Consider the following 12,510-nt stretch of genomic DNA (forward strand, 5'->3'; position numbering starts at 1 on the left):
ATCGCGCGCTCGCGCAGATCCAGACGCGTGAGCAGTTCAGAATGCGCAGCCCATCAGGAAGGATGTTCTTTTCCAGTAGGCGTGTCCTCCGTTCGCTCAGACCCTTGGAGACCCAGGCGCTGCCAGCGTTGGAGTCAGCTGGCTTCGCAGGCAAGGGCCAGGGTCCCCACCAGCCGGAGGACGTGGCGCAGAGCTCCGACGAGGGGCCGTTCGGCGACGACTGCCGCTTCCAGCTCGTCGCCCTCGTGAGCGCCCTCATGGGACGCACCGACTTGGCCAGCCACGCCGAGAGCTTCAAGGTAACTTAATATAGGGGTGTACGCCAAGCCCATGATAAGGAGAGGCCGCAGCGCTTGTTGCGGCTGGCAGTAGTTTGATCAAGAAGGTTCGGGAAGATTCTCGTGGCCGATCTCTGGCGTCAATTACTTGCATGCTGCTGTCCACCAGAAATACCGAGAAAAAAAACGGTCGCCGTGGACAAATATCCCGCCGAAGCTCTATATTCGTGAATGTATAGCCAGCGCTCATAGAATGCTGTACGTCAGCTATTGTGCAATGGGAATGTGTATGCCGCGCTCAGTATACCAATCAACGCGCCGGAAACGACTTTACTGCGGTTTGCGCGTGACGGGACTTGAATTCTTCATGGTGCATTGCTGTATACACGTCGCCTGTCGTAATCGAAGCTCGGTGCACAACTTTTCAACACCACCGAGATCGAACTACATTGTGAAGGGAGCTCCGACCACGTCTTGTGGATTGCAAGTCGTAATCATTGCAAGTAGGCATGAGTCACACTACGTGTACCCGATTCGCTGTTCTCGTCCCGGCACAGACGGTGCGCACTTTCGCGTGGACATTTTAGAGTGAATATTTCCAGTTATGCTGCAGTTTCGATGCAAACACATAGGGCAACAGGAACAGTAATGTGTACTACGCTGAAGTCATACCATAGTATGACGAATTATTCTATCTGAGGCTCCTTCGGCGTTCCTTGAAAGCAACCTCTCATGCCTATGCCTAGGTAATTCATTTTAATGTCTCGAATATTGTGCTGGCGCAGGATTGCACGCCCTTTGTAAGCACGTCACCCCACTGCTCACCGCCCAGCGAAGCATTAGACACGGTATAGTCGCGTCTGCTGCCAGCGCTTAGCCTGAATCTGCTGGTATTCACTTAAAACGATTCGCCTGAAGATATGAGGGTGGTGTGCCCTGTCGTTGCATGTGAATACATCCTATGGTTTCCGCGGTGCGCTTTCGTTGAGCTTACCGCACACCTTCGTCTTTCTGCAAGGAATGAATGGTTTGAATATATACGCATCGCTTGGCGCCCATCTCACTCTTCACATATCACATCTCATCTCACTCACACTCTTGGCCCACGTCTGGTCCTGTCAGTGTTCCCAGAGGCGTGCTGCTCCGTGGTTAGGGAAACACCAGCAAGCCGAGTTCTCCCATCTTCTCAATATTTATGCTGCGCTATAATTTCACAAAGCCTTTCCACGGCGCTTAGGACATAACTCGAATCCGAACGCAGTGGCATGACACTCTACGTCGCCCCAAAAGTCTGTCTATTGTCTAGGTTCTGCGCTGTGCGTAGGCTGCCAAGCACCGCGGGTTGAAGCTTCGCGCGAGCCGAAGGGCACCGGTGGGCCGTCGCCACGCGCACACTTGTGCACCGTTGCGGAATGCATTCAATCTCCGCAGAGAGAAGAGCGGAGGGCGGCAAAGAGACTGGGCTGTAATTTAAGGAATGAGATGTTTATTGAGGTCGTTCTCAAACGACACTCAATATTTACGTATCACCCCGTCCCTGGATGCACACAGGCTTACTCGAGAGATCACACCCGTACTCCTGTAGCTCCTTGCTGACAGTGCCAGTTGTCTGTACCACCCTGTGTGTGCAGCTAAGACAATTCCTCTGGCTCGTCCCAGGACGTAGTATGTCCCGGCTATGTCCCGCGGATTCAAGGTATCCCTAATTGCTTTAGAAAAGACTTGTGAAATCCCAGCTCAGCATAAATATTTTAAAGATGGGAGAACTCGGCTTGTCAGCGTTTTCACAACCAAGCAGCAGCACACCTCTGTGTAAGCCAACTGACAGGACCAGATGTGGGCCAAGACTGTGGGTGAGATGAGATGTGATATGTGAAGAGTGAGATGGAAGCCAAGCGATGCGTATTTATCAAAACCACCCATTCCTTGCAGAGAGGAAAGTTGTGCGGGAAACTTATTGAAAGTGCACCGCTGCAGGAGTAGGGCTATGATCTCTCGAGGTAACCACAGTCGGGTCGAGTGAGAGCAGGCAATGAACGCAAGCTCCACCTGTCATAGCATGCAGTACCCTGTCTAGGCAGTGTCTATACGCCGTAGATCACAGAAGCCTGTTACCAAATGCTACCAGTATTTAACCTATAGATGACCAATTCATTTAATCTGCGCGGTCTTCTGGTCAGCAGCGCTTGCAGTGTGAGGAACTGTGCGGCGCAAGAGGCAGATTCCCACTTCTTTTGCATTGCGTGCAGTTACCGCCGGTGATTATGCAGTACGCTGAGTGCTGCTCTACCTTCCAGACGTCTTTGTCGGAAACAGCCAGTGTGTAATTTCACAGGACATTTTTGCCGTGTTTCCCATGTTTCTGGCGCCAGTTCGTGCATTCAGGTAAGCTGAATTTGCATCTCACGATCTGGCCATTGCAGGGCAGCGCACTATTCATGAACCCCTGGCCAGCAGCCTACGCCAACATGAACTCTACCGAATGGAAACGGCCGGCCGTGCTGCTCGAATGCAGTCACCGTGCTCTGCGCGAGCTCCCTGCTCCTGCTGTTGCTTGCGGTCGCGTCGTGCCCTGCATCGCCTGGGACTACAACCTGCTAGCTAAACAGGCTATATTACAGGTAAATAGCCAATAGTTCCTTTTCAAAGGCTGTCACCATTCCTTGAGAACAATATAAAGAAATGAAGATCTAAAAGCTCGTCAGCTCATGAAGTTGGGCTTGTTGGCATCTATGACTACAGAATTAGCTAAATAAATGGGACGCATTGAAGAGGAGAAAAAGCACGATCTCTCGTGTTGTCTCTTCTCTTTGGTACGTCCTGTTTTTTTGCGCTAATTCTGCAGTCATCTATAAAAGCTGTCTCTGCGGAACTGATTTCTTGTCGAAATTTTCACGCTGCCTCAGAGAGCCCCGTGCTAGTGAATGCCTCATAACAATTCAGTTTATAGCTGGTGATCGCATATAATTTGCATCCTTCGCATTCCATAGAAATTATAAATCGGCAGAAGCGCATGCAACGCGGACATCACTGCCTACGGGGCCGATATTACCTCTTCCTGTAGCTGGCAACCGTGTGTCAAGGGGCACGGCTTGATAGACGAAAAAGCGCAAATGAGCTGTTTATTGAATAAACATAGTTTTGTTAAGCACCGCTCGCAATGAAAGGAATGGACCATCCATAATGCCAACATCTTTTACACCGCGTGCTACTACCACCTGTTCGAGGAGTGCTACTTGGTTCAAGGAGCGCTGATCCAGCATTATATATTTTATGCCAGCAGGAACGATCGTTTAGTTAATTTCGCAAGGCCTTTCTATGCGCCCGATATTCGTAGCGCCACTTTGTGCCTACATTCCATCCACATTTGAAGCTCGCCAATCTGGCAATTGCAGGGTAGCGCACTACTAATGAACAACTGGCCAGCACCCTACACCAACATGAATGCGGCCGAATGGAAAAGGCCGGTCCTGCAGCTGGTAGGTGACTGCTCGGACAGCCCCTGCGTGCCGCTCGAGCCCACGGTTCCGGCTGTTCCTTACGGCCGCGCCGTGACCTCCACCGACCCAGACCATAACCCGGCACTTCGCGGCTCCAACGCCGTCAGTGAATGGAGCCTCGTCTGCGAGGCTCCATTCACCTCCGCCTTCTAATGGCGTGATGGGTAGTAGGCTAACTGCCGAGTGTCTACCGCACCGTCGGCTTGGAGGTGTCGCCGGTGACGGGCAACACTGCTGGCAGTGTTGGCTGCCGCCTGTTGTGTACATTCTGGTTGTGGTGCTCATAATCACCGAATTTGCCCGCGGGTTGAATGCTTCATTGACTTTTTTTGTGCTACGAAACACTGCACCATCAACCTTGCTTGCTGCCGGCATTTTCAACCTGCATTTTCAACAGTCAGCCAGACCGCCAGGCATCTAACCCTCGAGATGGCCTCGCTCGTCCTGCTGCACATCACATACGCATTCGTTGTATCTCCTGTCTTGGTTTTGGACAAAATGACGCTGAGAGGGTTGCGTTCCGAGTGACCCGCGTCTATCAAATATGTCTGGTATATTTGGGAGGCCTTCTGTCCGACCGGGGTGCCGGGGTGTATGTACGTTGTCTCCCGCCTCAGCGGCACGTGAGCGGGCGTCAAGAGGACCGATGTCGCTGCCGCGATTCTTCAGAGTGCAGGAGCAGCCGCTCTGTCATCCACACCGACTGTGTTCGACCTCAATTTTGGCGCTACACCTGGCGGTGAGCACGGCCGCCCTCGCAGCACACTGCTCCGTGGTTTTGGGGTTGTCGACAACTGGACTCGGCACACCGGTACTCCTCGACATTTTCTCGGGAATGGCTGCCGGCCAGCACTGTAGCTGTCTTCTGTGTCTGGTTCATGAGTCGGCACCGTCAGAAAATGACGGCGCTTGACGAAAACTGCGTCAGCCCTGACTTCGGCCTCGAGGAGCCACTGCTAGCTAGCGCCGCATGCGTGAAACGAGCGGCCCGCTACTGCGCCAGCTGCTTCTAGCAGTGCGTTGTCGACTCTCGTCATTTGGCACAGCGCGCAGCACCGGGAGCAACACCTGATGCCCGAGAACTATGCGGTCAGTGCCTCGTGCTGCTCGAGCACTGGGCAAAGAGGCATTTTGAATTATTTTATTCGTCCTCTGTCATCTCGGTTCCTATTAAATCACGCTTGGAAGTTTGACGCTCGGAAAACTGCTGGGCAAGAAGCGAGTGGCAGTTTCGTTTTTGTCATTGTGTTTGCCCTTTTATGTTCCTTGCCCTCTCATTTTTTGTCCTATTGCAATAATGCCTGTACTCGCGGCGCCTATAAAGATTTGTGAATGATGATAATGCTGTCATGTACTGTAGCTGGTGAACAGCTTGGAAGTGACTCAATTTTCGTAGCGATAGCTTGTGCGCTGGTATTTGTGTGGGCAACTAGAAGTGGTGCCAGCTGCCGCACCGACAAAGTTTAAGGCAACAGATCATTCTTTGCGTCTTGCATTAGTTCTACCGCATTCAATTCGCGTTCTCTTAAGTGGTTGTGCTGCGGCCTTGGAATGGAGCCAGATGGGTAGAGAGCAGGAAGGATCTTCTAACCGGGGAATTCAACGTGGGTTCGACGCCGGATCTGAAAAGGGCGCAGCTATATTGAAGACTGCCAAGGCCGCCAAACGCAGCACAAAGGCGGATTAAAAGGGGGCGAATGATGTGGCGCATCAGACAGCGAGCGTAAGAGAACTCGCTGCTCACCGCGAATAACATGCTCGCACCTGCTCTTGCTTACAGAACAGAAAGACCGCAGTTTTTCGAATGGCTTGTTTCTTAGACTTATTCGACCATGTAGGAAAATTGACTGATAGTTAAGGTGAAAGCCAGTCCAGCCACAGATTCATTGTCCCTCGTGTTCAGGCTATAAAATTCGAACCGTATATTCACGAAACGAGGTAACAGACATTGAAACCGAAGAATGCATACGGGAACGTACTTTTTTATTTCATACTCGTGTTGACTACTGGACCGAATACACTGAGTAATCATTCTTCGTCGGTGTGTGTTAACGAAAGCATAAGGGTAACCGCTACTGCTACTGAAATCCACTGCTGTGTAGCCACCTTGTTTTCGAAAGTCTTCATGTTACGTGTAGCTTGAAGTTAAGATTATTCACCAGCGCCACTCCAGGTGTTCTGGTGGACGTAGTCCGTGCCGTTGTAGTTCAGGTTCCACGTAGAACGTGATCTAATCGGAAAAGCATCAGCTGTACGAGAGCCTTCCAATGCTGCCTATACGGCATCAATACTTATTGAACCGAGAGCCTCCTCCTTTTTTGAGCACACAAGAGTAAGGATATGAGGGGTTGATTAGGTTGTAAATACGAAACAAGCTAGCAGCCATAGAAGCGAATAGAGGCATAAGGAAATATTTTTTTGTGGTGACGTTGATGGGAGATAAAGTTAGTTGAGTGATTATTATAGACAAATAATTTTACAGAGAATAGAAGAAGAGGGAACCCTGCTGGCCAGGGGATCATGTCTGACAATGCCACCAGACCTGTGTGGGTCCCCGCTTGACCACATTCTACGTGGCACTCGCAGTGCAACGCATGTCCATCGTTATTGACGGACGTGGCGCTGGTGAGCACTCTAGACAGAAAACTACACGATGAATACATCCGAATGCAGTATAGCCAGGCAGTCACCGTAACTCACTTGGTAGAGGACGGTACACAAAGGCGGAGGCTGTGGGATTGAGTTCCTCCCAACGGCCTTTTGATGCTTTTTATTCTACTTCATGTAACGTTGTCTGCCGCCTGCAATTATTACGCAGTTATTTTCTTGCCTCATCAACACCACCCTAAAGTAAAAATTAACATTCCTTAATGGTCTCCTCGGTTTCAGTGGCCTGGAGTCTTAACGAGCCCGTCATATCCTTATCCATGCCTGGCTTACTCAGGGCCTTGCGTTGCTTCAGACTGGTGTGTGCGAGTGAGTTGTACTCCCGTCATTTGTGTACCGGATGAATTCCGTTCTTCACTGACCGGCGTTAGAAGCTCAACTATGCTGGTCGGTGACGCCTTCAGGAACGACCTCTATTAAGAGTAGGGGCGTTTGAATATTTGAAATTGATGACAAAGCGGCTGCTCCTGCACTCTGAAGAATCGCGGCAGCGACATCGGTCCTCTTGACGCCCGCTCACGTGTCGCTGAGGTAGGAGACAACGTACAGGTAGAAGAAGACCTCACAAATATACGAGACACATTTTATAGGCAAGGGTCACTCAGATCGCAACCCTCTCAGCGTCATTAAGTCCAAAACCAAGACAGGAGATACAACGAATGCTTATGTGATGTGCAGCAGGACGAGCGAGGCCATCTCGAGGGTAAGATGCCTGGCGGTCTGACTGACTGTGTTAGTATGGTCTGGCTCTGTCCGTAACTTCTGGCCACGGGAAACACTGCGGGTGCAGTTATGGAAGCACTGCCCATGGCCTGGCCTAGTACCGGAATCGGCGCCCTGGATGAGAGCACTCGAAAAGCAGGTTGAAAATGCCGGCAGCAAGCAAGGTTGATGGCGCAGTGTTTCGTAGCGACACAAAAAAAGCCAATGAAGCATTCAACCCGCGGAAAAATTCGGTGATTATGAGCACCACAACCAGAATGTACACAACAGGCGGCAGCCAACACTGGCAGCAGTGTTGCCCGTCACCGGCGACACCTCCAAGCCGACGGTGCGGTAGACTCTCGGCAGTTAGCCTACTACCCATCACGCCATTAGCAGGCGGAGGTGAATGGAGCCTCGCAGACGAGGCTCCATTCACTGACGGCGTTGGAGCCCCGCGAAGTGCCGGGTTATGGTCTGGGTCGGTGGAGGTCACGGCGCGGCCGTAAGGAACAGCCGGAACCGTGGGCTCGAGCGGCACGCAGGGGCTGTCCGAGCAGTCACCTACCAGCTGCAGGACCGGCCGTTTCCATTCGGCAGCATTCATGTTGGCGTAGGCAGCTGGCCAGTGGTCCATGACTAGGGCGCTACCCTGCAATTACCAGATTGGCCAGCTTCAAATGTGGATGGATTGTATGCGCCAAGGGGCGCTCGCGAATATGAGACGCATAGAAAGGCCTTGCGGAATTACCTAAACGGTCGTTCGTGCTGGCATAAAAGATATTATGCTCGAGTCAGTGCTCCTTGAACCAAGTAGCACTCCTCGAACAGGTGGTAGTAGCACGCGGTGTAAAAGATGTTGGAATTATGGATGGTCATTCCTTTCATTGCGAGCGCGTGCTTAACAAAACTATGTTTATTCAATAAACAGCTCATTTGCGCTTTTTCGTCTATCAAGCCGTGCCCCTTGACACACGGTTGCCAGCTACAGGAAGAGGTAATATCGGCCCCGGCGTAGGCTAGTGATGTCCGCGTTGCATGCGCTTCTGCCGATTTATAATTTCTATGGAATGCGAAGGATGCAAATTATATGTGATCACCAGGTATAAAACTTAATTGTTATGAGGCCATTAACGAGCACGGGGCTCTCTGAGGCAGCGTGAAAATTTCGACAAGAAATCAGTTCCGCAGAGACAGCTTTTAAGATGACTGCTGAATTAGCGCAAAAAATCAGGACGTACCAAAGAGAAGAGAAAACACAATAGATCATGCTTTTTCTCCTCTTCAATGCGTCCCCATTTATTTAGCTAATTCTGTAGTCATAGATGCCAACAAGCCCAACTTCATGAGCTGACGAGCTTTTAGATGTTCATTTCTTTATATTGTTCTCAAGGAATGGTGACAGCCTTTGAAAAGGAACTATTGGCTGTTTACCTGTAATATAGCCTTTTAGCTAGCAGGTTGTAGTCCCAGGCGATGCAGGGCACGACGCGACCGCAAGCAACAGCAGGAGCAGGGAGCTCACGCAGAGCACGGTGACTGCACGAATAGTCGCATTCGAGCAGCACGGCCAGCCGTTTCCATTCGGTAGAGTTCATGTTGGCGTAGGCTGCTGGCCAGGGGTCCATAAATAGTGCGCTGCCCTGCAATGGCCACATCGTGAGACGCAAATGCAGCTGACCTAAATGCACGAATTGGCGCCAGAAACATGGGAAACACGGCAAAAATGTCCTGTGAAATTACACACTGGCTGTTTCCGACAAAGAATTCTGGAAGGTAGAGCAGCACTCAGCGTACTGCATAATCACCGGCGGTAACTGCACGCAATGTAAAAGAAGTGGGAATCTACCTTTTGCGCAGTACAGTGCCTCGCACTGCAAGCGCTGCTGACCGGAAGACCACGCAGATTATATGAATTGGTCATCTGTAGGTTAAATACTGGTAGCATTTGGTAACAGGCTTCTGTGATCTACGGCGGATAGAGACTGCCTGCACAGGGTACTACGTGCTATGACAGGCGGAGCTTGCGTTCATTGCCTGCTCTCTCTCGACCCGACTGTGGTTACCTCGAGAGGTCATAGCCCTACTCCTGCTGCGGTGCGCTTTCAATAAGTTTCCCGCACAACTTTCCTCTCTGCAAGGAATGGGTGGTTTTGATAAATACGCATCGCTTGGATTCCATCTCACTCTTCACATATCACATCTCATCTCACCCACAGTCTTGGCCCACATCTGGTCCTGTCAGTTGGCTTACACAGAGGTGTGCTGCTCCTTGGTTGTGAAAACACCGACAAGCCCCGTTCTCCAATCTTTAAAATCTTTATGTTGAGCTGGGATTTCACAAGTCTTTTCCACAGCACTTAGGAATACCTTGAATCCGCGGGACATCGCCGGGACATACTACGTCCTGACACGAGCCAGAAGAACTGTCTTAGCACCACACACAGGGTGGACAGACAACTGGCGCTATCAGCAAGGAGCTACAGGAGTACGGATGTGATCTCTCGAGTAAGCCTGTGTGCATCCAGGGACGGGGTGATACGCAAATATTGAGTGTCGTTTGAGAACGACCTCAATTAACATCTCATTCCTTAAATTACAGCCCAGTCTCTTTGCGGCCCTCCGCTCTTCTCTCTTCGGAGACTGAGTGCATTCCGCAACGGTGCACAAGTGTGCGCGTGGCGACGGCCCACCGGTGCCCTTCGGCTCGCGCGAAGCTTCAACCCGCGGTGCTTGGCAGCCTACCCATAGCGCAGAAGCTAGGCAATAGACACACTGTTCGGGCAATGTAGAGTGTCGTGGCACTGCGCTCGGATTCAAGGTATGTCCTAAGCACCGTGGAAAGGCCTTGTGAAATTACAGCGCAGCATAAATTTTGTGAAGATGGGAGAACTCGGCTTGCTGGTGTCTCCCTAACCGAGGAGCAACACGCCTCTGGGTAAGCCAACTGACAGGACCAGACGAGGGCGAAGAGCGCGAGTGAGATGAGATGTGATGTGCAAGAATCAGATGGGGGCCAAGCGATGCGTATATATTCAAACCATTCATTCCTTGCAGAAAGACGAAGGTGTGTGGTAAGCTCAACGAAAGCGCACCGCGGAAACCATAGGATGTATTCACGTGCAACGACAGGGCACACCACCCTCATATCTTCAGGCGAATCGTTTATGTGAATACCAGCAGATTCAGGCTAAGCGCTGGCAGCAGACGCGACTGTACCGTGTCTAATGCTTCGCTGGGCGGTGAGCAGTGGGGTGACGTGCTTACAAAGGGCGTGCAATCCTGCGCCAGCACGATATTCGAGACATTCAAATGAATTACTTAGGCATAGGCATGAGAGGTTGCTTTCAAGGAACGCCGAAGGAGCCTCAGATAAATTATTTCAAGTCATACTATGGTATGACTTCAGCGTAGTACACATTACTGTTCCTGTTGCCCTATGTGTTTGCATCGAAACTGCAGCATAACTGGAAATATTCACTCTAAAAAGTCCACGCGAAAGTGCACACCGTCTGTGCCGGGACGAGAACAGCGGATCGGGTACACGTAGTGTGACTCATGCCTACTTGCAATGATTACGACTTGCAATCCACAAGACGTGGTCGGAGCTCCCTTCACAATGTAGTTCGATCTCGGTGGTGTTGAAAAGTTGTGCACCGAGCTTCGATTCTGACAGGCGACGTGTATACAGCAATGCACCATGGAGAATTCAAGTCCCGTCACGCGCAAACCGCAGTAAAGTCGTTTCCGGCGCGTTGATTGTTATACTGAGCGCGGCATATACATTCGCATTGCACAATAGCTGACGTACAGCATTCTATGAGCGCTGGCTATACATTCACGAATATAGAGCTTCGGCGGGATATTTGTCCACGGCGACCGTTTTTTTTCTCGGTATTTCTGGTGGACAGCAGCATGCAAGTAATTGACGCCAGAGATCGGCCACGAGAATCTTCCCGAACCTTCTTGATCAAACTACTGCCAGCCGCAACAAGCGCTGCGGCCTCTCCTTATCATGGGCTTGGCGTACACCCCTATATTAAGTTACCTTGAAGCTCTCGGCGTGGCTGGCCAAGTCGGTGCGTCCCATGAGGGCGCTCACGAGGGCGACGAGCTGGAAGCGGCAGTCGTCGCCGAACGGCCCCTCGTCGGAGCTCTGCGCCACGTCCTCCGGCTGGTGGGGACCCTGGCCCTTGCCTGCGAAGCCAGCTGACTCCAACGCTGGCAGCGCCTGGGTCTCCAAGGGTCTGAGCGAACTGAGGACACGCCTACTAGAAAAGAACATCCTTCCTGGTGGGCTGCGCATTCTGAACTGCTCACGCGTCTGGATCTGCGCGAGCGCGCGATGTCGCTGGGCCACATTACACTTAGCGCGCCGCTGCTCTTCTTCGTCATCGTCCCCTTCCTCCCGCCGGTATCGGTCATAATTTGTGAGAGCGGGAAGCGTGAGCGCCCGAGTTGGGGCCACTGTCTATCTCGTATTTGTTTGGTTTAGGCGCTGTTGTGTTCGTTAGACGCAAAACTTCTTTGATGCATCCCGCACACGCGCTAGTGTGAAGAATTGGCATAGATTTACATCATTTCAGTGTGTATAGACCTTGTGCCAATATATACCTCTTCACTCAGATCGCATGCCCCATTGATCCCGGCAGGCTACTTGCACAACCACAAAAAGGACTTGCGCCTTCAGGTATGCCTGTATGTCGTGTCTTACTCAATTACCAGCATAACTTATCGGAGCCCAGAGGACACGAAAAAGTTCATTTGCCTCGCCGCCTGGCCACAAGACCTCTCACTGATGGATGCATCCTGCAGGTTGTGTATTGGGAAGTGCAGAGCACCTTTCGCTTCGTGGCTGCATGCATAAGCAGCGTAGCAATAAGGATTTTTCGTGGCTTGAATGTTTCGCGAAAACTTGATGTGCGTGCACTGATCACTCGTTTCTACACAACCGGCCTTTGTGCTCAATTATGCCCATGAATTGGGCCTAAATTTTCGCGATCGCTGTGCCAGTAGTTTCTTGAAAGCTTCTTGCCGAAAACAAAAGCGACACTACTGGTCAATATGCACGGAGAACACTTTCGCTGAACTCTGCGGTCGCTTCTCTGCAATGCGCCCATGCTGCGGCAGAAAACGTCATTTACGCGGAGCGAATTATCAAAACACACCGCCGCCCAAACGGGACTCCCTGCACTAGCTGCCGCCGATGAATAGGTGCTTGAAATTTAACTGACCTTCAGATCATTGGTTCCCACGCGTCGCGTGCCCAATGGCTTAAGAAAATAGAAGTTATTTCTTTCTGCCTCCGCCTCTCTTCCCTCTCGAAACCCGAGACCCAGATCTATCTAGAACGTTTCATGAAG

The sequence above is a fragment of the Amblyomma americanum genome, chromosome 1, assembly GCF_052857255.1.
Source record: "Amblyomma americanum isolate KBUSLIRL-KWMA chromosome 1, ASM5285725v1, whole genome shotgun sequence".
NCBI lineage: Eukaryota > Metazoa > Arthropoda > Arachnida > Ixodida > Ixodidae > Amblyomma > Amblyomma americanum.